Below are 10,307 nucleotides of genomic sequence, written 5' to 3' on the forward strand. Positions count from 1 at the left end.
TTTTTAAATTTGGTACAGGGTCTCACTATGTAGCTCTTGCTGTCCTGAAACTCATTGTGTAGACCAGGCTGGCCTCAAACTCACAGAAATCCTTCTGCCTCTGGAAGTGCTAGGATTAAAAGTGGCTACGACTATACCTGGTCATCCCCCATCATTTTTTAAAAAAGATTTATTTATATATATGACTACACTGTAGCTGTCTTCAGACACACCAGAAGAGGGTATCAGAACCCATTACAGATGGTTGTGAGCTACCATGTGGTTGCTGAGAATTGAACTCAGGATGTCTGGAAGAGCAGTCAGTGCTCTTAACCACTGACCCATCTCTCCAACCCCAATCCCCCATCATTTTTAAATATAGAATATTTGTATTTATTCTTTGAGAATTTCACACATGCATGCAATATCTCTTAGTCAAGGTTACTATTGCTGTGATGAAACACCATAACTAAAAGCGACCTGGGGAGGAAAGGGTTTATTTGACTTACACTTCTAGAAGTGTTCATCATTGGAAGAAGTCAGGATGGGAACTAACTCAAACAGGATGAGAACCTGGAGGCAGGAGCTGATACAGAGGCCATGAAGGAGTGATGTTTCCCCATGGCTTGCTCAGGCTGCTTTCTTAAAATCCAGGACCATTGGCTGGGCCTTCCCCATCGATCACTCATTAAGAAAAAGCTAACAGGCTTGTCTACAGCAGCAGATCATACAGAGAACTCTTTTTTCCTCAACAAAGGTTCCATTCTTTCAGATGACTGTAGCTCCCATCAGGTTGACATCACACTAGACAGACAGCACACAGTGTTTTTTTCTTATTTTGCTTTTTTTGTTTTGTTTGGTTTTGTTTTTTGTTTTTTGTTTTTGTTTTTTTTGTTTTTTGTTTTTTGTTTTTGTTTTTGTTTTTTTTGAGACAGGGTTTCTCTGTGTAGCCCTGGCTGTCCTGGAACTCACTCTGTAGACCAGGCTGGCCTCGAACTAGGAAATCTGCCTCTGCATCTGCCTGGCCACCCAAGTGCTGGGATTAAAGGCGTGTGCCACCACCGCCCAGCCCACAATGTTTTTCAATCATCTTCTCTTTTCTTTTTTCAAAAAGAACAATTATAAGAAATATAGTACATGTCAGAGATGTGTGTAGTGGCCAACCGAGTTTAGCTGAGGACCTGGGACAGACTTTCTAGCAGACAATAGTGTTTAAGCAGAGACTTAGAGTGAGGAGGGCCGAGGACAGACAGGTGGAAAGACACAAGAGGGAGACAGAGCATGGCCAGCTATGTCTACAGAGTAAGAATCTGCTTAAGTTAATTAAGTATGTAAGTGAGTTTAGACTCCAGAGCAGGCTACCTGAATCCAAATTCTGCCACTGCCCTTTAAAGGAAATTTCTCTGCTTCACCTGTCTCAACTATAAAATAGAGAATAATGTCACAGACCTCACGGGGAAGCTAGAAGGATTAAGTAAATGCATTGGCATGTGCCCAGTGCTTAGCGCAGTACTCACTTCATAACGCGTGTTGAAGTTTACTGTGTTCTCAGCACTGTCCTGGGACAATGCTGTCTCCTGCCTTAGCCTCCCAAGGCTTGGGATGATAGGCATTAGCAAGTATGCATGCCAGCTCAGAGTCTGAATGCTTAACAAGTGTTGCCTGTCTTGCTAGTGACAGGGTTGTAGCTGGCTTGTATTTTGTTTCAATTCTGGCACATAAGCCTCCTGCATTGTTTGAGAATGGGGAGCAGCACTAGAGAAGAGGGTCTGTAAAGCTGGAGAAGCACTTGAGATCCACTTTTTTCCACTAGTAAAATCTGTATTGTTTTTACATTTTTGATTTTACGAGACAGGGTTTCTCTGTGTAGCCCTGGCTGTCCTGGAACTCACTCTGTAGACCAGGATAGCCTTGAACTCAGGGAGATCCATCTGCCTCTGCCTCCGAGTGCTGGGATCAAAGGCATGTGCCACCATGTACCGACACATGAGTAATTTTTATAATCAGAATTTCAACTTTATGTTGATTAAAAATTAGATCCACCTGCCTCTGCCTCCCAAGTGCTAGGATTAAAGGTGTGCGCCACCACTGCCCAGCTTGTTTTTACGTTTTTATTTACTGTTATTGTGTGCACATGCACATGTATGCATGCCATGTCACGTGTCTGGAGGTTCTCTCCCCTGAGCGTTAGCCCTAGCCCTCCTTTATTTTTATTATTATTTTGTTGTTCTTGTTTTTGGTTTTTTGTTTTGTTCTTTTGTTTTGGTTTGGGCTTTTGAGACAGGGTTTCTTTGTGTAGTATTAGCTGTCTTGAAATTCACTTTTCAAGATTAGGCTGGCCTTGAACTCACAGAATTCCATCTGCTTTTGCTTCTCTGCCTCTATCTACCTAGTACTACATTAAAGGCATGAGCCACTGTGACCTGCCTCTTTATTATTTTTTAATTGACATGTAATAACTGTGCATATTTATGGACTAGAAGGCAAGTTCTATGTCCTCAAAGATCTAAACCTTACTAGGAGAACAAAGAGGTGACGTCAAACCAATGCAGTTTTTTTTATTATTATTACTATTATTATTATTATTTTTTCTTTTTTTGGTTTTTCAAGACAGGGTTTCTCTGTATAGCCCTGGCTGTCCTGGAACTCACTCTGTAGACCAGGCTAGCCTCGAACTCAGAAATCTGCCTACCTCTGTCTCCCAAGTGCTGGGACTAAAGGTGTGCGCTACCACTGCCCGGCTATTTTTGGTTTTTTGTTTGTTTGAGAAAGCGTCTCATGTAGGTTGGCCTCAAACTCATTATAGCTCAGCCTGTTCTTGGACTCCTGAACCACATCCCTCTCCCTGGTTTGAGCGCACCACCACACCTGGTTCTTTTTTTTTTTTTTTTTTTTTTTTTTTTTGGTAAAAATATGGAACACTTCACGAATTTTCGTGTCATCCTTGTACAGGGGCCATGCTAATCTTCTCTGTATCATTCCAATTTTAGTATATGTGCTTCCGAAGGGAACACCACACCTGGTTCTTATTGCATTATTTGTCACATTAAATAAGACCAGCCACACATCTGTCAGTGGCAGAGTGGTTAAGGAAATTGTCCCATCCTCTAATGTTTAAAGCTCCATTTCGAAGTGGGGAGAAACAAAGCAAATTTGCAAATGTTATATAACTTGAACTCAGTCTAGAAGGGCAGAAAAGAATTCAAGGAAACTTGGAAGTATTTACAGTGTTACCTCTAGATGGTGCTATCTGGGTGTGATTTAAATTTTAAATAATTAAAAAAAAAACTCAATACACATGAATAATTTTGTTTGTTTGTCTTAATTTGGATTTCAAGACACGATTTCTCTGTGTAGTCCTGGCTGTCCTGGAACTCACTCTGTAGACCAGGATGGCCTTGAACTCAGGGAGATCCACCTACCTCTGCCTCCCTAGTGTTGGGATCAAAGGTGTATGGCACCATGTACCGAAACATGAGTAATTTTTATTATCAGAATTTCAACTTGATGTTGTTTAAAAATTAGTTTTGTTGGGCTGGCGAGATGGCTCAGCGGGTAAGAGCACTGACTGCTCTTCCAAAGGTCCTGAGTTCAGATTCTAGCAACCACATGGTGGCTCACAACCATCCCTAATGATATCTGACACCCTCTTCTGCGTCACTCATGTAGGTTGGCCTCAAACTCATTATAGCTCAGCCTGTTCTTGGACTCCTGAACCATATCCCTCTCCCTGGTTTGAGCGCACCACCACACCTGGTTCTTTTTTTTTTTTTTTTTTTTTGGTAAAAATATGGAACACTTCACAAATTTTCGTGTCATCCTTGTACAGGGGCCATGCTAATCTTCTCTGTATCATTCCAATTTTAGTATATGTGCTTCCGAAGGGAACACCACACCTGGTGCGTCTGAAGACAGCTACAGTGTATTAAGCCAGAGCGAGCGGGGCTGGAGTGAGCAGGGCCAGAGCAAACAGAGGTCCTGAGTTCAATTCCCAGCAGCCACATGATGGCTCATAGCCATCTGTACAGCTACAGTGTACTCATACTCATAAAATAAATAAATAAATCTTAAAAAAAAAGATGCCACACTGGCCAGTGACTTTTAAAAAAAAAATTAGTTTTGTTAAAAATGAGTATGAAGGGTGTGGTGGTGCACAGCTTTAATTCCAGCATTCGAGAGGCAGAGACATGAAGATCTCTGTTTGTGGCCAGCCTGGCCTACAATTTATAGAATAGCCAGGGCTACACTGAATGATCCTGTCTTAAAATACATACACATACACACACATACACACACATACACCCACACACATACACATACACACACATACACACCAAAAAACTAACAACAACAACAAAACAAAAAACAAAAGAATAATGGTAAAAGTCACTAGCCAGAAAAACACAATTAAGCCATGAGGGTTACCACTGCACACCAATGAGTGTCTATGATCAAAAACAAAAGGGAAGTGTTATCAAGCACATGGAGAAGCTGGGCCCTCATAACTAGCTGGATAGAAATGGAGGCTGTGAAGCTGGAGAGATGGCTCAGTGGTTAAGGACACTGGCTGTTCTTCTAGAGGATTAGGGTTTAATTTCTAAAACCCACATGTCAATTTGCAACTGTCTCTAATTCCAGTTCCAGCAGATCCAACAACCTCATACTGACATACATGCATCAATATGCACAGAAAGAAAGAAAACGGGCTGTGGTTTTGAAGAATCTAAGACAAAACCAGCCAGGGTAGGGTTTTCTGTTGTGGTTTGGGGGTTTTGTTTTTGACATTAAAGTCCTGTGATGTATACCAGGTTGGCCTTGAACTCGTGGCCAGTCTTCTGCCTCTATTTCTTGAGTGCTGGAAGTACATGTATGTACTAAAATATTCACCTAATTTTTTTTCCATAGTGAATACAACATCTTTTTCCTCGTATTTCAAACTCTTTGTGATAGATTTCCAAACTCAGAGTTCCTGAATCAAAAGATCGTTATGGCCCTTGAGAACATCCATTAAGCCATTTTATACAATACACCTCAAAATTTGATAAACAGAAAATTATTAGACATAATTGCAGAAGGATTATAATTCAAATAAATATATATTAAAATTAACAAATTTTATTATTGTAATTAACCAGGTTTATTATTAAAACGATTTATGTCTCATTCTCAATCAGATTGGACATCTTTTGGTCTTCTTTTTCATGTGGTATACGTGTGTATGTATTTTGTGCGTGGAGGGCAAATGTCACCACAACATGGGCGCCTTCCTTGGTCACTTTCCACTTTAGTTTTGGAGACAGGGTCTCTCACTGAACTGGGGCTCACCGAGCTCACTGACTGGCTGGGCAGGCTGCCCAGCTACCCCTGGGATCCTCCTCTGAGCCCCGCAGCACTGGAGTTACTGGCATGTGGTGTTTTACCTGGCTTTTACATGGGCTCTGGGGACCTGAACTCAGATCCTTATGTTTGTGCACTTTACCCACTGGACCATATTGCCAGCCCCATAAATCTTCCGTACAGTATCTTTCTGAACCATGTAGCTCTTTTCACTGAAACTGCTGGAAGGTCCCTGAGCCATAATGGTGTAATGAAGTTGGGAGGGCTTAAACCAGGCCAGAAGCACTCAGGAAGAAAGAGATTGGAATATACTCAAGAGATCTTAGACAATGTAATATCACCATTATTGGCTGGATGTAGGACAAATTATTTAGTTGGGAGCTGTGGAGGACACCTGACGAAGGCTGCCAGAATGTGGAGAAACCAGAACCAGGTGCATCTCTTCCAAGAATGTGAAGTCACATGGGAAAGTGTGCCCATTGCTCAGAAAATAAAGCAGTTATCTTACAACCCAATCATCCCACCTTTGGGCTATACCCCAAAGAGTTTGAAAGTAAGAACATAGGTGTGTTTATTGCAGTATTATTTACAATGCCTAACTGTGGAAGCTGTCCAGATGCCCGTCATCAGACGAATGGATGAACAGACATACAGCAATATGACGGAGTATTATTCAGCTCTAAAAAGGAGAAGATTCTGGGTCACTGAATTACAACTGAACTTTGAAGAAAGTATGTTGTATGAAATCAAGTATGCACCAGATGACAAACACTGTTGAGATCTCTCCACGTGAGATGCTTTGGTAGCCATATTTAAACACAGAAAGCACAACGGGCTTGCCAAAGACTGAGGAGGAGGAGGAGGAGGAAGAGGAGGAGGAGGAGAAGGAGGAGAAGGAGGAACTATCCAGGAATGGGCAAAGTTTCATCTAGTGGTGGGTGAAAAAGTTCTAGAGTGGAGGGTAGAGATGTTTGCACAACGGTGCGATGTTTTCAATGCCACTGAGATACACCTTAAAAGAAGGTTCTCAGTGCTTTCTGGGTAAGTATGAGGACCTGCGTCCTAATCACTAGCACTCATCTAAAAAGCTGACCGTAGGGTGGCATGTTCTTGTAATCTCAGTGCTGGGGAGGCAGAGACAGAAGGATGCCCGGAATTCATTGGCCAGGGAGTCTTGCTAGATCAGCAATCTTCCGGTTTGGGGAAAGGCCCTATCTCAAAGAACAATGAGGTGACAGTTAGAGGAAGACAACAAACATTGGAACCCACAACCCACGCGCACTCATACACGACCGCCACGACCTCTTCAGATGTGAGCACACATCACTGTGTGCAGATGGACCAATCAGAATTAATAACTAACTGTATGAGTCAAGTTCAGAGGCTCATCTGCAGGGTAAAGAGCTCACAGAGAGGACCCTGGCAGCCATAGTGCTCAGGAGGTAAATTAATGGTGCTGGAGATGTCATGTTATAGAAGTCATAATTTAAACATTTGATTGTTGTCATTGACATGATCTCGTCAAGTTCACTCCAGAAACAAAAATTCAAGAGTTTACAGATAAAAAGGATGGAAGCTTAAATCGGGTGCTGCAGCTACACGTGACTCTTTGATTTAGGTCACCAGTACTTTTTGGAAAGGAAGACTCTGACCTTGAGCTAATGATCTTGATGGCTAATGGTGACTGGAAAGAAGTACAAAAATGGTGGCTATCTCATGGCAGGACTTTGTAACCAACACCCTAGAAGTGTGCAGTCCATGGCCTGCACAGCCATACCGAGCACCTTGAGTAGCAGTTGGGGGATCTAAGGAACAGGAAAACATCTTCCAGAATCTTCAGAAAGAAGTGAGAGATGCCTGGGCTTCAATGTTCACCCAGGATAGATACTGTACTTATCACATCATTTGAATAGGTCCTCGAAGGTTCCTGTGGTCCTGCACCGGAGTCTCAGGTGATGTGTGAACAGGTGTGAACATCAGCTAAAGCCAAAGGGTAGGTTTTCCACCCCTGCCCAGGAGCTCCTCCGCTCTCCCAAACTGATAAGAATTTTGGTACGGGACGAGAGAGCTGGTGTCAGGTTCTAAAATGCTCCTAGACACCCAGTCCCTCCCGACCCAGTGGTTCAAGCCAGCCTGGCCCTCTGTTACTTGCTACAGTCATCCGCACAGAAGCTGGGCTTGATGAGTTGTCCTCCACTCATCTTTCCTTTCATACTGAAGATGGAGCCCAGGGCCTCACATGCTGCACAGACTCTCTGCCAGGGAGCTTTACTCCTATCTTGTTCTCTGCCAAGCTGGCCAGCAGGACTCTTCATCTCGCTGTCTTAGCCTCTGGGGTAGCTGAGGTTATAGGTGTGTGCTACCACGCCTAGGCCAGGCAGGTGGTCTGTCTCTTTAAATTCCTATGGGTGCTAGGAGCAGGGCACTGATAATTCTTCCCAGGCTACAGTCAGGTCTCTTCTGAGGGGCTGAGCTGAGATGCCTAAATACCTGCTGGAGTGCAAGGCAGCTTTCCAGCCCTTCTCCTCCCTTTTGTTTCTCAGTCTCCCCTCAATCCCACCCCTCGCCCCTACACACTAGGTGGTTGTGGCCAGCAAGGCTGGCAATGTCCCCGCAGGCTATCCTGCAGACAGTGGCAAAACCCAGGGGAGCTAGCATCCCTGTGCCTTCCCCTCTCTGCCTCTTTACAACCTCTCTCCCATGGGTCCTCTGTAGAGAGCCATAGCAAAGGAAGCCTCTGGCTCTTTATTAAGTGTGTGTGTGTGTGTGTGTGTGTGTGCGCGCGCGCGCGCGCGTGTAGATGTGCATTGAAAAATGATTGTGTCCCTTTTCCAATTTCTCCACAGCTCCCACCTCCCAGCCTGCTCATCTGTGCAGGTAGACCCCCCAGGCTTGTCATTAAGTCACCATCTCTGACACCTCTGCAGCTTCCATGCCCTGGGGGTGGGGATGAGGGAGGCTCTATCTCTCCCTTCCCCTCCCCCCACAGGCTTCAGCTGCATGTGTCACCCAATATCCCAGCAGTCACTTGCCCCCACCCCAGAACCAGCTCTCCAAATCTGCACTTGGGGCTGACAGGGACAAGGGAGAGCTGCTTTACAAATGACCCTCCCCATCCAACTGGAGCACCCAGATTGCAGCAGGAGGAGATAGAGGAAGGAAAGAATTGAGGGTGCAGGGCCTAGAATTCAATTCAAAGAGGAGGGCATCAGTCTTTCCAGCTGTTCCTGCCCACCTTTCTGATCTACTCTGCTGGGGAAGAACTCTGGGTTTTTCCCTTCCAGCCACACTGTGTGGTCTTGCCCAGGAGGACTGGCAAATGTAAAGACAGAGGCAGAGCCCTACTCTCTTGCCTCCTCTCACCTTTATGGACCTTTTTTTCTCTTTGGGGAACATTGGACCCAGCTCCTTAGGAATCCTAAGCCAGCGTTCTACCAATGAGCCACACCGGCAACCAGAGATGCCTCCTACGGATATACCAGTACCACCATTAAGTGTGATATAACTATGGACATTTTCATGTATAGGCTTCAATATGCTGAGGTCATTTCCTTCCATTTCTAGTTTGCTGAGAGTTTCTATGATGAAAAGGTGTTGAATTAAAAAATATATATATTTATGGCATCTGCCCTCATTTCATTTCTGTTGCTGTGATAGAAACACGCTGACAGAAAACAACTTTAGGAGGAGAGGGTCTATTTCAGCTCACCATTCCAGATCACAGACCACCACTGATGGCCCTGCCAAGGCAGGAACCTGAAGGCAGGACAGCTTGTTATGGCCCACAGAGTAAAGGACAACCGAGGGACTCACTCTGCAGCCAAGAAGTGCAGCAGAAACTGTGGAGGAGAATGCTTGCTCAGCAGGCAGCTTACGCTGAGCTGTCTTCTTTACATAGGCCAAGGCCATCTGCCTAGGGACATTACAGTGAGTGGGACCTTCGAATACCATTGGTGAGACTCGGGGTAACTGTCTAAGTGAGCAACAGGTACCGTTGGAAGTTGATGGGAAGAGTACGCGGATGAGCAGACTCTGGAAGTTTACAAAGCAAAACTCTGAGCATCTGATGCTGAGGGTGGTTCTTCCTGAGGGGCCCTCCTGGCTTTGGGAAGTAGATACTGGCCAAGGCACTAAGGCAAGGAAAGGGTCTCTTGAAGGGGCCACATTACAAGTACTCACAGTTTGGTGCTCGCTTTGGCAGCACATATACTAAAATTGGAATGATACAGAGAAGATTAGCATGGCCCCTGCACAGGGATGACATGCAAATTCATGAAGTGTTCCATATTTTTTTTTTTTAGTTTATTTTATTTATATGAGTACACTGTAGGTGTCTTCATGCACACCAGAAGAGGGAGTCAGATATCATTACGGATGGTTGTGAGCCACCATGTGGTTGCTGGGAATTGAACTCAGGACCTCTGGAAGAGCAGTTGTGCTCTTAACTGCTGAGCCATCTCTCCAGCACCATGTTCCATATTTTTTAAAAGAAAAACAAGCAAACAGGTACTCACAGTTTGAATGGAGAAGAGGGAAACCAGAACTTATGGAGGGGATGGGGGGAGGTATTTCCTAGATCAAAAGTCAAATATACAGTGATGAAAATTTATGTAACTGAGAGATAGAACACTTGCCAAGCATGGGTTTATATGCACAACATCAAATTCATATAAGTGTGTGTATAAATTCATATATGTATATCCACACATATATGTGTGTGTGCATGTCTGTATGTGTGTGTGTGTGTGTGTGTGTGTGTGTGTGTGTTTGTATAGAGACAGAATTTCTCTGTGTAGCCAGGCTGGCCTCAAACTCAGAGGTTCATCTACCACTGCCTCCCAAGAGAAGTTTATTAAAAACAGAAAAGCAAGATGAGAGGCAGTGTGGTCCACACCTGTAGTCCCTGCACTTGAGAAGCAGAGCCTCATGAGTTAGTATGATTCAAGGATGTGAGACCAGCCTGAGAAACACACTAAGACACCTCCAAAAGG

General features: G+C 44.3%; 1 long non-coding RNA gene and 3 other non-coding genes across 6 annotated transcripts in view; 2 read left to right on the forward strand and 2 right to left on the reverse strand.

Moving 5' to 3' along the window:
* LOC116095563 overlaps window positions 1-3,924 on the forward strand; it is an 18,101-nt gene extending 14,177 nt beyond the window's left edge. For all 3 annotated transcript variants that reach the window (XR_004120635.1, XR_004120637.1, XR_004120636.1), the window contains one exon: window positions 3,847-3,924. This is a non-coding gene — a long non-coding RNA (uncharacterized LOC116095563). The remainder of the gene's footprint in view (window positions 1-3,846) is intronic.
* On the reverse strand, window positions 2,887-2,993 carry LOC116097187. Its single transcript, XR_004121249.1, has one exon. It is a non-coding gene; the product is annotated as a U6 spliceosomal RNA (small nuclear RNA).
* Window positions 3,764-3,870, reverse strand: LOC116097188. Its single transcript, XR_004121250.1, has one exon. It is a non-coding gene; the product is annotated as a U6 spliceosomal RNA (small nuclear RNA).
* A 5,577-nt stretch (window positions 3,925-9,501) lies between the features above and the next one.
* LOC116097193 lies at window positions 9,502-9,608 on the forward strand. Its single transcript, XR_004121255.1, has one exon. It is a non-coding gene; the product is annotated as a U6 spliceosomal RNA (small nuclear RNA).
* The last annotated feature ends 699 nt before the right edge of the window (window positions 9,609-10,307 follow it).

The sequence above is a fragment of the Mastomys coucha genome, unplaced genomic scaffold, assembly GCF_008632895.1.
Source record: "Mastomys coucha isolate ucsf_1 unplaced genomic scaffold, UCSF_Mcou_1 pScaffold18, whole genome shotgun sequence".
NCBI lineage: Eukaryota > Metazoa > Chordata > Mammalia > Rodentia > Muridae > Mastomys > Mastomys coucha.